Source organism: Oncorhynchus mykiss, chromosome 26 (assembly GCF_057628025.1).
Source record: "Oncorhynchus mykiss isolate SJ-2025 chromosome 26, ASM5762802v1, whole genome shotgun sequence".
Classification (NCBI taxonomy): domain Eukaryota; kingdom Metazoa; phylum Chordata; class Actinopteri; order Salmoniformes; family Salmonidae; genus Oncorhynchus; species Oncorhynchus mykiss.
This window is the reverse complement of record NC_143047.1, coordinates 14815992-14829349: the sequence shown is the minus strand read 5'-3', so window position 1 is coordinate 14829349 and position 13358 is coordinate 14815992. Positions and strand designations below refer to the sequence as shown.

The following is a 13358-nucleotide window of genomic DNA, read 5'->3' as shown; positions in this document are numbered from 1 at the left end:
TAAAGAAACTCATGTAAACAGAGCCATCCCAAGAGGGCCGCAGAAAGGGTGAGATACAGAATGCAGGGAGAGAGGCGGAAGAAACAGGAGGAATAACTACTTTAAATAGATAGATAAGAGTGTAGGGAAATTCTCCCATGCCATTCTTTGTTTACTTGTTTCTAGTTTTGCCCACACAGGCTCTTATTGTAGCAGTTCACAGTAGAGCTGTGGCTGAATCCTCTGTGGCCACTACAGTGCAGCCCAGTCCAGATGGCCTGTTCTCCTGTTCTCCCTACAGCCACCCACAGTACTACTGGAGTCCACCACCCGATGTGGAGAGACAACACAGGGCCTGTAGAATCCCTGGTTGGAACCCCAGCAGGAGTCCAGCCCTCCCAGTCTGTCATCCTGCCTCGCCTGCTGCTGTTCTCAGGAGGGCCCTGCCTGCAGCTGCGAGGTAGGTCTCAAGGTCCAAGGAGCCTCTCCATAGTGGTAACGCCCCCTCTACCCTGCAGGTAAAACGCGCCTCCATTATCTCTGACACACAGGCTGCACACTTCACTTCACAGGCGGTAACAAGCTAGAACCAGCACATGGGATCTGCTCTCTCACCCACCCACCTCTAAGCAATCCCCACCTGAACAGTTTACGGGAGTGTGGTGAGTAAAGATAGCAAATAGCTTTTTAGAAGCTGGTTTCGATCTAGTAAATATTTCATTTTCAGAGCAAGTGCTAAATGCTTTCTATCATTTATGTGGCTCGATGACAGCTGTACAGTGTTTGTCCTTGAGCAAGATGTGGCACCACCAACTCATTAACACTGTATTTGTGTACTCCCACAAGTACAAGATAAACAAAAAAAAAAACTATGTTTCACACCCTCATTTGTATACCGTATACTGTATATCGCTCTACATTAGGGGTAAGCAACCGTGTTCCTGGAGGGCCAGGTATTTTGTTCCAACTAGGCACCACACCTTTACCAACTGAGCAATCAGTTCAGTGATTGCCTAAATTCAACACACCTGGTCTTCCAGGTCGGTTCAATCAAAAACAGGACCATGGTTGCCTACCCCTAATCTACATGGTTTTCTCCCTGATCTCTGTCTACGTTCTTCTCCCTAACGAACTTATGTTTATTCTTTACATAGGCATAAGGGCCAGGACGATACCAGTAACTGCAATATTTTTTCCATGGCAAACTCTTTGGTACTTTAAAAACCTGCCGTATGTAAAATATAGTGTGCTATAGCTTGGAGAAATGTGACAGGATGACAACATAATGATGTATGCTTCCAACATTAGGACTTTTATTTCCTCGCCACGATACTAACAAGTATTGCGATACTGGTATCTTCCTGGCCCTAAAACATAAGCCTCGTTCATACCTGGTGCTAACATGCGTCCTTTGTCTTAATCTTGTATACATTCTGATTGTGCCAATTTATTAACCGATGCATCTACACATGGTATTAAAATTGGTCTCTTATCCATCCACTGTGTCCGCATTGTGACCAGATATCCCTGTATGCTAATTATTTTACAGATATTTGTTCTGAATAACATTTATTTATTTATTTTAAGACACATTAATACCATAAATCAATAGTGCCACCTGTCAATGATTTTAGAGGGTGGGGTAATGAGTTACATTTATTTTACCTTTATTTAACTAGGCAAGTCAGTTAAGAACAAATTCTTATTTACAATGACGGCCTGCCATCATTGCCCAATTCTGGTATTTCTTCCACTAATTGATTTTTTGTTCAATCACATCAGATCTTTTCACATCAGATCTTTTCACATCAGATCTTTTCACATCAGATCTTTTTCAGAGCTGATTTGATTGATCAAAATACCAAAACATTTTCAAAAAAGCAGAGGCTCTGGAGGCCCCCCAACCCCCTAAAATAAAAATAATACCATATGAACACGTCATAAGCCATGGCAAAAAAGAATTGACAGGATATTAGCTGTAAAACTGCAACATTTTCAGTTCGCTGCAGCTAGCGACTGGAACGAGCTGCAAAAAACACTCAAACTGCAACATTTTGTCTCCATCTCTTCATTCATGGACTCAATCATGGACACTCATATTGACAGTTGTGACTGCTTTGTGTGATGTATTGTTGTCTCTACCTTCTTGACCTTAGTGCTGTTGTCTGTGCTCAATAATGTTTGTACCAGGTTTTGTGCTGCTACTATGTTGTGCCTCTGCCATGTTGTATTGCTACCATGTTGTTGTCATGTTGTGTTGCTACCATGCTGTGTTGTCAAACACCATACAAAACACAGGGTTGAAACCCAAACAAACACCATACAAAACACAGGGTTGAAACCCAAACAAAAGAGTGAGTAGTACCAAAAATCGACAGGACACTGGCACACTTTTACAATTACTAATCACTGGGTATAGAGGCCAGGTGTGCCAAATGAATGTTCCGGAGGGATCCGTGACACTGACTTGCCCAGTTAAATAAAGGTTAAATAAATAACAAATTAAAACATTTCTGTCAGCTTCATGACAAAATGTGTAGAATAGCCCTTAAACTGAAATGTTTTATCTTTGCCCCATGGCAAATGTGTAGAATTGCTGACTCACACCCATAGATAGCATTGTAAAGAATTTAATTAAAGCTCTAGTTGAGATTAATCGGTCAGAATTTTCTGTCAGAATCAGGAAAGGAACGTTCCCTTGTGACAGTTGTTCAGCAGCAACAGAGGCAGTCCAAACACCCCACCTTGGCCTGGCCTGGGATGCCCCCCTCAATGGGACTTCTGTCATTGGAAGACAGCTGCAATTCATTTACGGCTAAGATTGTCTGTCCAGAATGAGCTCCAGGGCTTTCTGCTGTCACCTGTTTGGTTCACACACTAATGTACACTAGCTAAAAGACTGATTATGTACTCTTACTGTAATACACTAGTGCTGGACACACGCATTCAACAGTCTCCATCAAAAGAGCCAAATGAACCATCAAACCATCAAATGAACCAATCTAAAATTTCATCAAATATAAACGGATTCTTATTGAATACTAAACCAAACCTGATTGTCCTCATGTCCTCTGTTATTTCCAAATGGCATTGCTAAGCATGACACCACATGCGTAGTCCGAAGGGGAAGAGGAGAGAGAGAGAAATCTGCAGAGTAAGCTTTAATTGGGTAATTAGGCAAAGTGGGAATGAGGCGTTTAGAGGTCCTAATGGGAAGCGAATCGGCCGTTACCCAGTGATTGTCTTTTGCCTGTGTGACTATTACTTATGGTATGCAGCAAAGGGTCTGTTCTGCTTAGTGCTGCCTGTCACCATCCTGGACTATGACCAGCAAATTACACTCATTACTGCGGGTTAGCTGGGCACGCCACACCTGGAGGAACAAACACACACACTCAAGCACACACACATTGAGTCATACAGTTGATGCTTGTTTAACACGTCGTCAATGGCTCTTTCCACACCTACTCTTTATTGTCTTGTCTTGGGGTGAGAAATGTGTGAAAATGGCCATTTGACCAGTAACAGGATTGGTTTTTGTTTTACTGCCGGGGTAAACAACCTCACAGAGTGAGGATTTAAAGACACAACACCATCACCTATTCCTAGTAGGAAACGCCTTGGATCAGCCCACCCTTTAGAAAGCTATCCGTTCATTTGAGTGGGCTTCTGGAGGCTCTGGCTCTGTGTTTTCCTCTCGTCCTGTCCTTTGTTTCAATGAAAGCTCCATGTGAGCTCTGTCATATCTGGAAACAGCTTTTTGTGCTGGTAGATTTCATCTCACCATTCATTTGTCATTAGCTGCGTTCCAATGGTGATGCATACATGTGGTGGCCATCTACTGCCTCCCAGTGACACCCTGTGGCACAGCCAACACAATCCACACGTATTTCCGCCAACACACAGTCAACAGGCCATTTCACATTTTTTGATTTACATTATGGGGATAATTTTTAAAGAGATTCTTTAGTTGGTCTCGATATAAATTGAGGAGTTTGTAGTAAATAAAGCATAGGTGAGTGTTCCCAATATCAATCTTTGATCTCTGTACCTTATGCTGTGTCCCCCCACCGTACTTTTTGTTCCTGCAGTTAAATAAAAATGGGTGAATGTGCAAGCACAGGTGAGAGTAGCCTTTAACCACAAGGTGGCAGTAATACTTTACTTTTTCATGTTTCAACCTGCAGTCCAAAACCATCAGCGTATGACAGTGGTATAAATTTACACAAAACACAATACTTAAGAAACACTAAAGAAACATACTGTGCGCTACCTTCCCTCTTTTCTGCATACATGAGCAGAGTTTATGAGGATCATTGTTCCAGTAAAGAGCACATGGATGGAGTGAAGAGAGGGAGAGTGGTAGAGAAGGGGGTGACAGAATCTCTGTGTGTCTGCACTGTGGAGCTAACAGAACGGCTGTCTGAAAGATAAAGACTAGAGTGATTCATCCGATTCATTATTCTGTAATGGTTCAGAACATTTTTGTACTTTTGCCAATAGAGTTGCCTGACTGTCCAACTGTCCAGATAACAGTTGTTCTTACTCTAATCAGTTTTCAGTAGTTCAGTATTTACTTTAAAACCCTTTACCCTCATAATGATCTTGTTCTATGACAATATGTACAAAGAATTCTGAGGTGGATGGGTGTTTTGTCTTGGCTGAGTAGACCTGTCACTCGTGTGGTTTGTGTTGTTCATGTTCCTCTTCTAGTAGGATACGTTTGGTGTAAAGGGAAAGGAGGAGGAGAGAGGGGGATGAGGTGGACTCTGATGGCTTTTCCATCCCCACTGTTTCCTGTCTAGTAGAGGGGGGCTGGAACTGGGGGAGCACCACTTCCTGCCAAAGCTGCTTTACTGACAGCAGGTTTATCATATAACATTATGTTACCACACCAGAGTATTTAAAAAGGGGTTCTTGTCTCTGTTCTCAGTTCATTTCAGGCATCCATCAGCTCTTTCTCTGGTGTTAGAGTCTGTCCTGGCCTCAAAGCCGAGGGGAGGAGGTTAGAGATAGAGATGGAATGGGGCGATCCCAGCCCAGCAGATATGTTTGTCTCCATGAAGTAATGAATCTATGAATTATTGAGACAATGGACAAATGGGTGATGTGGGGTCAATGCTATTCTGAAAGCATAGCAGCGAGAGCTCCAAAAGAAGCCACACCACACACAGGAGTGCCATGGTTACAGAGTGGAGAAGCTGTGCTTCTTCAGCCAAACAGGACCTGAACAACAGGCTCACTCACTCAGTACATGATCTCAGTCCAGTCGCCAAGACCTTCATTTCAATTACAAACAGATGTTGTTCTGGAAATAAGTAGCAGTTATGCATTTCTTGCTTTATTTTGATGTTGTATTTTCTCTGTAAGGGACTCCAGGATAACATTTGTGTTCCTTTAGCCAGTGAAGGTGAAGAATCCCAGTCTGGATGGGGAATATCAGTTTTCCAGTTTCCCACTGTGGCTGGCGTGATAAGATGGTGAGCAAGGAGAAGGAAGGAACTGGGACTGAGGCTGGCCAGGAGGTTCTAGACAGTGATGTCATGTGTTTCTCAAAAACAAAAAAGTGATTGCAACACCTACTTCCCATCGGGGTCATATTTTGTGGGAGACTGGTTCTCTCTATACCAAACCACATGGAATTTCCTCTGCTGCTGCTGTTTTTAGCCAGACTTATCCCCATCCCTCCCACTCCACATTATGTTGCATCATAGTAACCCATACCTTCCTGTTTCTCTCTCATGGAACGTGGAGAGATCCTTTGAATTACAACCTGCAGCAGGTTCACCCATTAAAGGTTAAGATCCATGACATGACAGTTGCCTGACTGTGGTGGTGTGACTCAATGCTTTAGTGTTTTTTTTAAAACTGTCTATTGTTGTTGTTTTTATGTAAGGATCATGGCAGTATAATGAAGAATATTCTCAGTAACACTTGTATATATTTGGATATTCCACTACAGGTGGTTTAAAAATCAACAAACGGTTCAACTAACTATCGACCAGCCCTAACTCTAACCCCAACCTCTAGCTTTATGTCCACACCCTGGCTCAACAACCCTAGCCATAACCTTGATCCCAGGCAAACTGTTGCATGTCAACAGAGTTGTAGTTGATCATTTCTTATTAGTTTGAGCATCTATATACCATCTATAGGTGACTATCCTATTAAAGTGAGACTAATTTCTCAGCTAGTGCAGTATGTGGGAATTGCAGCCCGAGTTAAGTTAGCGTAAATGTAATTTTTATGCACTTTTCTCTCTACGCGTATTCTGATCTTGAATTTAAGCATGAGAATAGCATGCTATTCACCCGCTATTCGTTTGGGGTGGAGATCAGCGAAATGAAGGTGTGGCAGAGGTGTGTATACAGATACACCGTATTCTGACCTTGACCCTCATAATTCCACCACCTTTACGCACTATGAAACGATGAATAAGGTCAGCAACCTATCGGTTCCAAGTGGAGCAACATCTACTTCCTTTTTCCGATATAAATAACACCATGCACTGTAATTTACAAATTGAGCTATTGATAAGAGCTAGCCCACATGGCACAGACGTCAATTCAACGTCTATTCCACGTCGGTTCAACCTAATTTCATTGAACTGAAATGTAGAGTCAACCAGTGTGTGCCCAGTGGAAGGTAAAAGTCGTTTGAATAAGGGGATTGTAAATATAAAATACAATTGTTTTAGATCTATTTGACCTTATGATCGCTGGAGACAAATGTGAAACCAGTCATTTGACAGCAAACTGAAGCACGCGGTATCAACACATCACATTTTCCACAGTGAAATGTATAATTAGGGATGAAATGTAGAGACCCAAGTTATAGGCTTCTGTAGCCATGCGCAAATGACAGTATAGCGCCAAACCTACAAAGTTCATTTAGGATTTCAAGAATAATATATTGAATGAAAACTCAATGAGAAAATCTATTGGCCAGCAAGTGTTCTACTGACATGTATTCAGCGCGCACAACGGAACCACGCCTGCAAAGCCCTTCACCGATCTGCATAAGGCAATCCCAACTACTGAAAAGTGCATAGGAAAGCCAGAAATTATGTGAGAGATCTTATATCAAATCAGATAGATGCGGTAAAGAGGTCGTTGGAACGCAGACTGTTGGGATAGAAGAAGGACGCTGGATTGGTACACATTGAACAAATCTGATCTAACAAAGTGGATATTAATCAAATCCGTCATGATTGATGATTTGTAACAGGCCTACCATGTGGTTATATATTAAGAATATATAAGAATATATATATATATATATATATATATTTGGCTGTTTTTGCTGCATTATATTTAGAAGTAGTCCATTTTACAGTTTACAAGATAAGACTGCTAAATGCTAACTCCCGTTCGTTTAAGCTGGTAGCATAGCTAGCCTAGAGAAACCGGTGGTAGTAGTCAGTCGTTTTTTTAGCTGTAATGCAGTTGATTGGTGAAGATAACATGAATATTCGGATTGACATCCGTACTCATGTTTTTACCTCAACATAGTGTGAAATACACATATAACAACAGCCTGAATGTAGGCTCATTTTGTTGGGGAGAAATGAGGAGATTCTGGATCTGTCCCCCAAGGCATCTTTCCCCCACACGTTTCCATGGCATTTCCATTGTTTTTGGAAGTTCCATTGACCTCTTTACCGCATCTATGGGAAAGTGAACTAAGATCCAAGATTTCAATTCTACCCTGTTTATATTGAGCAACTGCAGACGTCTTTACACAGAAAATTGGCCAGTGTATCATTTCTAGTGTTGATTCAGGAGTTAAATTCACTCTGTAAGACTCAGTGGTGTAAAATAACCCCCAGTGTTGGTGTTAATAACCAGAGTTATTGTGTTACACTTTGGAAAGTAAAACAGTCCCATCAAAACCACACCCATTATTATCATATTTCCCAGCATGCTCTACTGCAGGTGGATTTTTTTAGGATTGTTTTTAATATCTGTGTTTTTGCATGTACATTGATTGGTTAATATCTTGCAGCAAAGATAAATAACAGTCATTTTTCTAAAGTAATCAAGTTAGTTAGATTCATTGCACCCGTTACTGAAATGGTTGTTCCAGTTTAAGTGGTTTAACTAGTCTTATCCACAAACTTTCCAAACCTTGACAGTTATTCTAAATTCAGGTTGCGGGTGAATAAAAATTCCAACTGTTGGATATACTAACTGGCTGGATTTCAGTAGGAATTACATAGCACTTTGGGTAAGGGTAAAATGAGGCCATCAAGTAAGGCCCAATGATGTATTGTCATAGTTACATTTTTATGATAGCATTCACCTAGGTACTCACTTGGTGAAAGCCACAGACCTTTAAAAGGATAATCTGATAATCATGTCTTTGTCACGAACAAATACAGTCATGGGTGGTAACTCTACAACTCACCCGAATAGAAAAGGCACTGTGGGAAATGTGCACATTTGGTTTTACACCATACAGTGTTAAAACAACACCCAAAAACGATTTACTGTAACAATACAGATGTTCATTTCTTACACTGAGAAAGTGTAACAGAGTCAGCACTAAGCAAAGTGACTCCAGTTTACTCTAAATCAAGTGTTATGTTTTACAATGTAGGTGTTGCATATTACTCTACAGTAGAGCTATGCAAACACCACCATCAAGTTCATTTGAACACTTTAAAAGTTGAATGGGGAACATTGCAACAGAGTTAAATCTTTCAAAACACAGGAACGTTGCCTTCAAACAGTGTATTGTCAACAAAGCAACATTGGATTGAATCCCAGCCTAAAAGTGTATGAGGAGTTGTTGTTTCATTGTTGCTCCTTGTCATGAACATACTAATCTAGATTGTAAATACTACTTTTTAGACAGTGCTTCCTTAATAATATGCCTATGATAGTGGTTATCCCTGTTGGATAAGACACTGTGTTATAGAGCACTTCCATCACTTCCTCACAGACTACCCTGTAATAACAGTTATTGTTCCACATTAAAACAGTGGCCAAAGCCCTTTGACAACATTCATGTCATTATGTGTGCTGCCTTGCCAGTGAAGCCAGTTGAAAAGCTATAAGTGTATTTGCAGTTTTGTGCTTCGAAGATTCCAGACCACCTTTTATGGTCGCATTTTAGTATGAGAGCACTGTGTACATATCACTTTTTATTTCGGTAGGTAATTGTTTTCCTTTCAATGTTATTTTCTCTGGTACAGTGTTTAATTTGTTTATTTTTATCTACAGGAGTCCACTTGAAATACATTGAACTGTAGTGAGGTCAACTATGACAGCATTGCAAACCTCATTTACCACAATCTTTATGTCATTGTCTTTGTGCTCATGTTTTCAGGCTCAGATCACCAGACAATACAGGTATTGTAAAAGCATTAAGCTGGAGAAGCATTGGGCCCTGAGAGAGACACACAGACACATTTGATAGGATGCTCCCTCCAGACCAGGTTTCATAAGGACCTATGAGAGTGAGTCATCTGATTCGGGGAACAGGGTTCACCAGCTCCCTAAGAGGATCCTTCTCTTTCCTGCTTACTGACGTCTCTTTCAAGCCTAGATGAGGCTCTAGACTGAGCAGCATGAAACCATTCGCAACCCTTTCCCATGTCTTCAAACGGTCTAAAGCTCCTGTCTTCAGAGTTCTTGGAATGGAGACAGAGTAAAGGATTCGTCATGGTGTAGGTCGGGCTATTTATGGTGTATGGATCGTCTGTGTCCTCTCAGAAACATACCATTTTTTTCTATTCTTATTTGATTGATGTATGAGTTAAGGTTCTTCTAAAGAGAAGACACATTTTAAATGTATGCATCGCTGCTCTGGGATCTGATTTTTCTTTATTCCCTGCTTCTAACTGAGGAAAGTCTTTCTGAGAGCTTCAGAATGTGAGAGTGTTATTTTCATATCTGTAAGGAATGGGATCAAATAAAAAACATGCAGTATGAGACACCTGTGAAATGTTGTACTTTCAACAAAACATTTTCTCTGTTTTTCTTCTCCGGAGTGAGTCAATCCCTCCTGACCTTTAGCTGGAGGCCTCAGGGGTCTCCGGCAAACAAGAGCGGGCAAAAGATGGATGACCTCGTCCTGCTGATTTCATGAAACACATACCATCCGTCTTTCAGGTCACCCCACGTGTTTTTAATCTGGCCATCCATTCTACATGCCTCCATGGTTTATAGCTGTGAGCCAGGCCCGGGCTGGCTAACACCATAGAGGATGTGCCTGAGCCTTTACTTGTGGTCTTTAAATGATGTGTGGGTGTACGTGTTACTCGTGTGGGAAAGTGAAACATATGTCCTCTCAACTACATGTGCGCAGGTAAAGAGTCTATATAGTGGTGTAAGTGGAACTAGGTTTGCACTTGGTGGTGTGTGTGCATGCCAATGAGTGCACCGTAAATCCTTTACAGGTTTTCTTATCTCTGTGATGTTTAGTGAAGAGATCAGGCACCTGTAGGAGAGCAGATGTGACCTACACTTCCGTTTCCTACACAGCTGTGGACGGGGATCTCTGACGTGTGAAGAGTTGACGTGCTTAGGTCCACAGTTGGCTCGGGAATACCGGGTCTTCAATGATTTTAACCTTAGAAACTAGGGTCCAGTGATGTGTTTCACCTTTGTTTTTTTCTCCCAAAATACTATGAAATCTGAAAGTCACAATGAGATCCACTGGCCCTGGGATAGTAGAGGCTAAATCAGATGAGATTTTGTTATATCTTGAATCAGCCATTGTTTAGCCCTAGGAGCATTAATTACCAAAAAGCTTTCCATTTTCTTTTTCAAGTTTTCTCACTCTTACCACAGCGTTTTCCTTTCTGTCTCCTTCTGTTTTCTATTTCATCACACCTTTTAATGCTTTCAATTCATATGGCATTGTTTTTCGCCTGCTCCTTTTGAAAGGCTTAGACTGAATGACATCTTCGAAACGTTATTGCCCTATTATTATGTAAGTGCTTAAGTACACATTTTGAAACAGTTACTTTTTCCTCGCTTTAATAAAAGCAGCCTGTTAAATCTGAGAGAAATCTTGTTGTCAAAGACCAGTCCCGCTTCATCACATGGCAGTTGGAGACTGACCTCTCAACCCTGTCTCCGCTCAGCTCAGCTCTTAATTATGCACGTCTCTCAGCGGCACACACTGTCCCAACTGTTGGGTTCCAGCAAGACTTTTCCCATTGACGATTAGACAAGAGACTTTGTTTTATAGGTCTGTCAGTGTTAATAGCAGGCATTGATTTAGTCTGAAATGAGCATGATTGTGCACGAGCCAAGATAACGTTATTCAGTGTTTTGTGAAACGGCTAAGAGATTACTCATCCAGTGGCACACATCATCTTGACGTACCTGTGGGTGTGTATGGAATTTCAAATATCAAAAGCATTAAACAGGAGTCTGCTAGGCCTAGAGTATGAAGCTGAACCTCCCCATCCATTGGCTTTTCACTTTCTAATATTGAAACCAACGGGAGACTACAAAGAACACAATGAGAAAAACATTCACAGTTGGAGACGTCCATTTACATTACTGACGTCATTTCTGTAGCCTACATCCATCCATTTCCTTCCAAGAGTTAAACGTACACACGTTGACATCCGCAGATGGCGACGTCTTTCTGAACATGTCAGGAAGAAGAAGAAGAAGGTCTCTCTCCTCCTCCATGTCCTCCTCCCGGGATGCGGGCCCCAAACGACAGAAACAGAAGCTGCTCTGGTGTAGTCATTAAGTCCAGGTTCCCCATGAACCCCCCCCCCCCCCCCCCCCCCCCCCCCCCCCCAGTCCATACCGATACAAACCACTGGAGTCTCCTGTCTGCTCTGGTTAGGTATGGTTTCAACTCCACAACGCTTCAGGGAGACTGTCTACTGTTGATGCTTGGCTGGGCCTCAGCAGAACTGGATCTTGGAGGTGAATATCACTGTGAAAATGGGGTTAGATTAATTAGTAAATTGAAGAAACTCTTGAAGTAACGTATTACTTGAACAGATTTGGATTATATCGCTCTTATCCTGGGAAAATGATTCATCCCGTAACGTTTTAATGTAAAATCAGGAGTCATGGATCATGTTTTGGTTCACAAATCCAGTTCACAGAAAGCTTATCCTTCACCATGCTGCCAGATTGTATTTCTAAGGATCTGATTATCTTGTCATTTATACTTAGGTAATTGTATGGGAGCCATGTCATTTTCCGTCCAGATTATGGAGATTATGGTTATGTTGGCTGTAAAACAAAGCATACAGACCAATTTCAATTTCAAAAAACATATTTCCATCCTGCCATAACCGTAACAATGTTTGCTCCTCATACTGTTGTTGGAACACTTCTTTATCAGGAACTGTATAGCTGCAGCCGTTGACTTCTAAACGACGACGTCTTACATACAGACAATGAGATAATGACTGTCACCCTATTAAACCAGAACAACATAAAACAACAAATAAATCTGGACACAGCTTGGGAAAACTGGACAGTGTTGTGCAATGTCGTTATAAACATGACCTGTCTGGAGTCCAACTGAAGGACAGACCATGTGGTGTCCTATGCCCCAGACTGTTGCCTGGAAACGTTGAGTGTTTGCTTATGTTTTTTTTTTTGTCCTTATCCCACTTCCTTTCCCCTCCAGCCCGTCCTCCTCATTTAGTGAGAAAGAACTGCCTTTGAAGACTGACAGAATGTCATAACGTTGTCCCCTCTTAACAGCTTGTAAATTGTACAGTTAGTAAAATACACCTTTATAGAAAATTGCTGTCTGAGTGTTTTAGCTGGCAGTACAGCGACATGGGAAATGTGGTAGGTAGCTAGGTGACTGACGGGGGCATGTCATCCAGCCCTGTGAGAGTCCATCTAAGACCACCACTGTTAAGGGCATAATGCTCAGTGAGGTCCTCTTCCTTCAGGTCCCAGTTTACTGCAATCCAAAAAATGCATAACCACACCACAGGATTCATTCATAATGTTAAATAATACATGATGTATTATACGTTGAAACATGCCTACCATATAAACACACCATGTGAAGTCCACCAAGCTACTGTACTGGTCTGCCTTCCATATAAACACACCATGTGAAGTCCACCAAGCTACTGTACTGGTCTGCCTTCCATATAAACACACCATGTGAAGTCCACCAAGCTACTGTACTGGTCTGCCTTCCATATAAACACACCATGTGAAGTCCACCAAGCTACTGTACTGGTCTGCCTTCCATATAAACACACCATGTGAAGTCCACCAAGCTACTGTACTGGTCTGCCTTCCATATAAACACACCATGTGAAGTCCACCAAGCTACTGTACTGGTCTGCCTTCCATATAAACACACCATGTGAAGTCCACCAAGCTACTGTACTGGTCTGCCTTCCATATAAACACACCATGTGAAGTCCA

At 41.7% G+C, this 13358-nt stretch overlaps 1 protein-coding gene across 2 annotated transcripts in view; it reads left to right on the top strand.

Annotated features, from left to right (window-relative positions):
- Positions 1-495: 495 nt before the first annotated feature.
- LOC110506443 (cartilage intermediate layer protein 1) overlaps positions 496-13358 on the top strand; it is a 28349-nt gene continuing 15486 nt past the window's right edge. For both annotated transcript variants that reach the window (XM_090222225.1, XM_021586054.3), the window contains exon 1: positions 496-641. The gene's annotated coding sequence lies outside the window, so the exon portion shown is untranslated. The remainder of the gene's footprint in view (positions 642-13358) is intronic.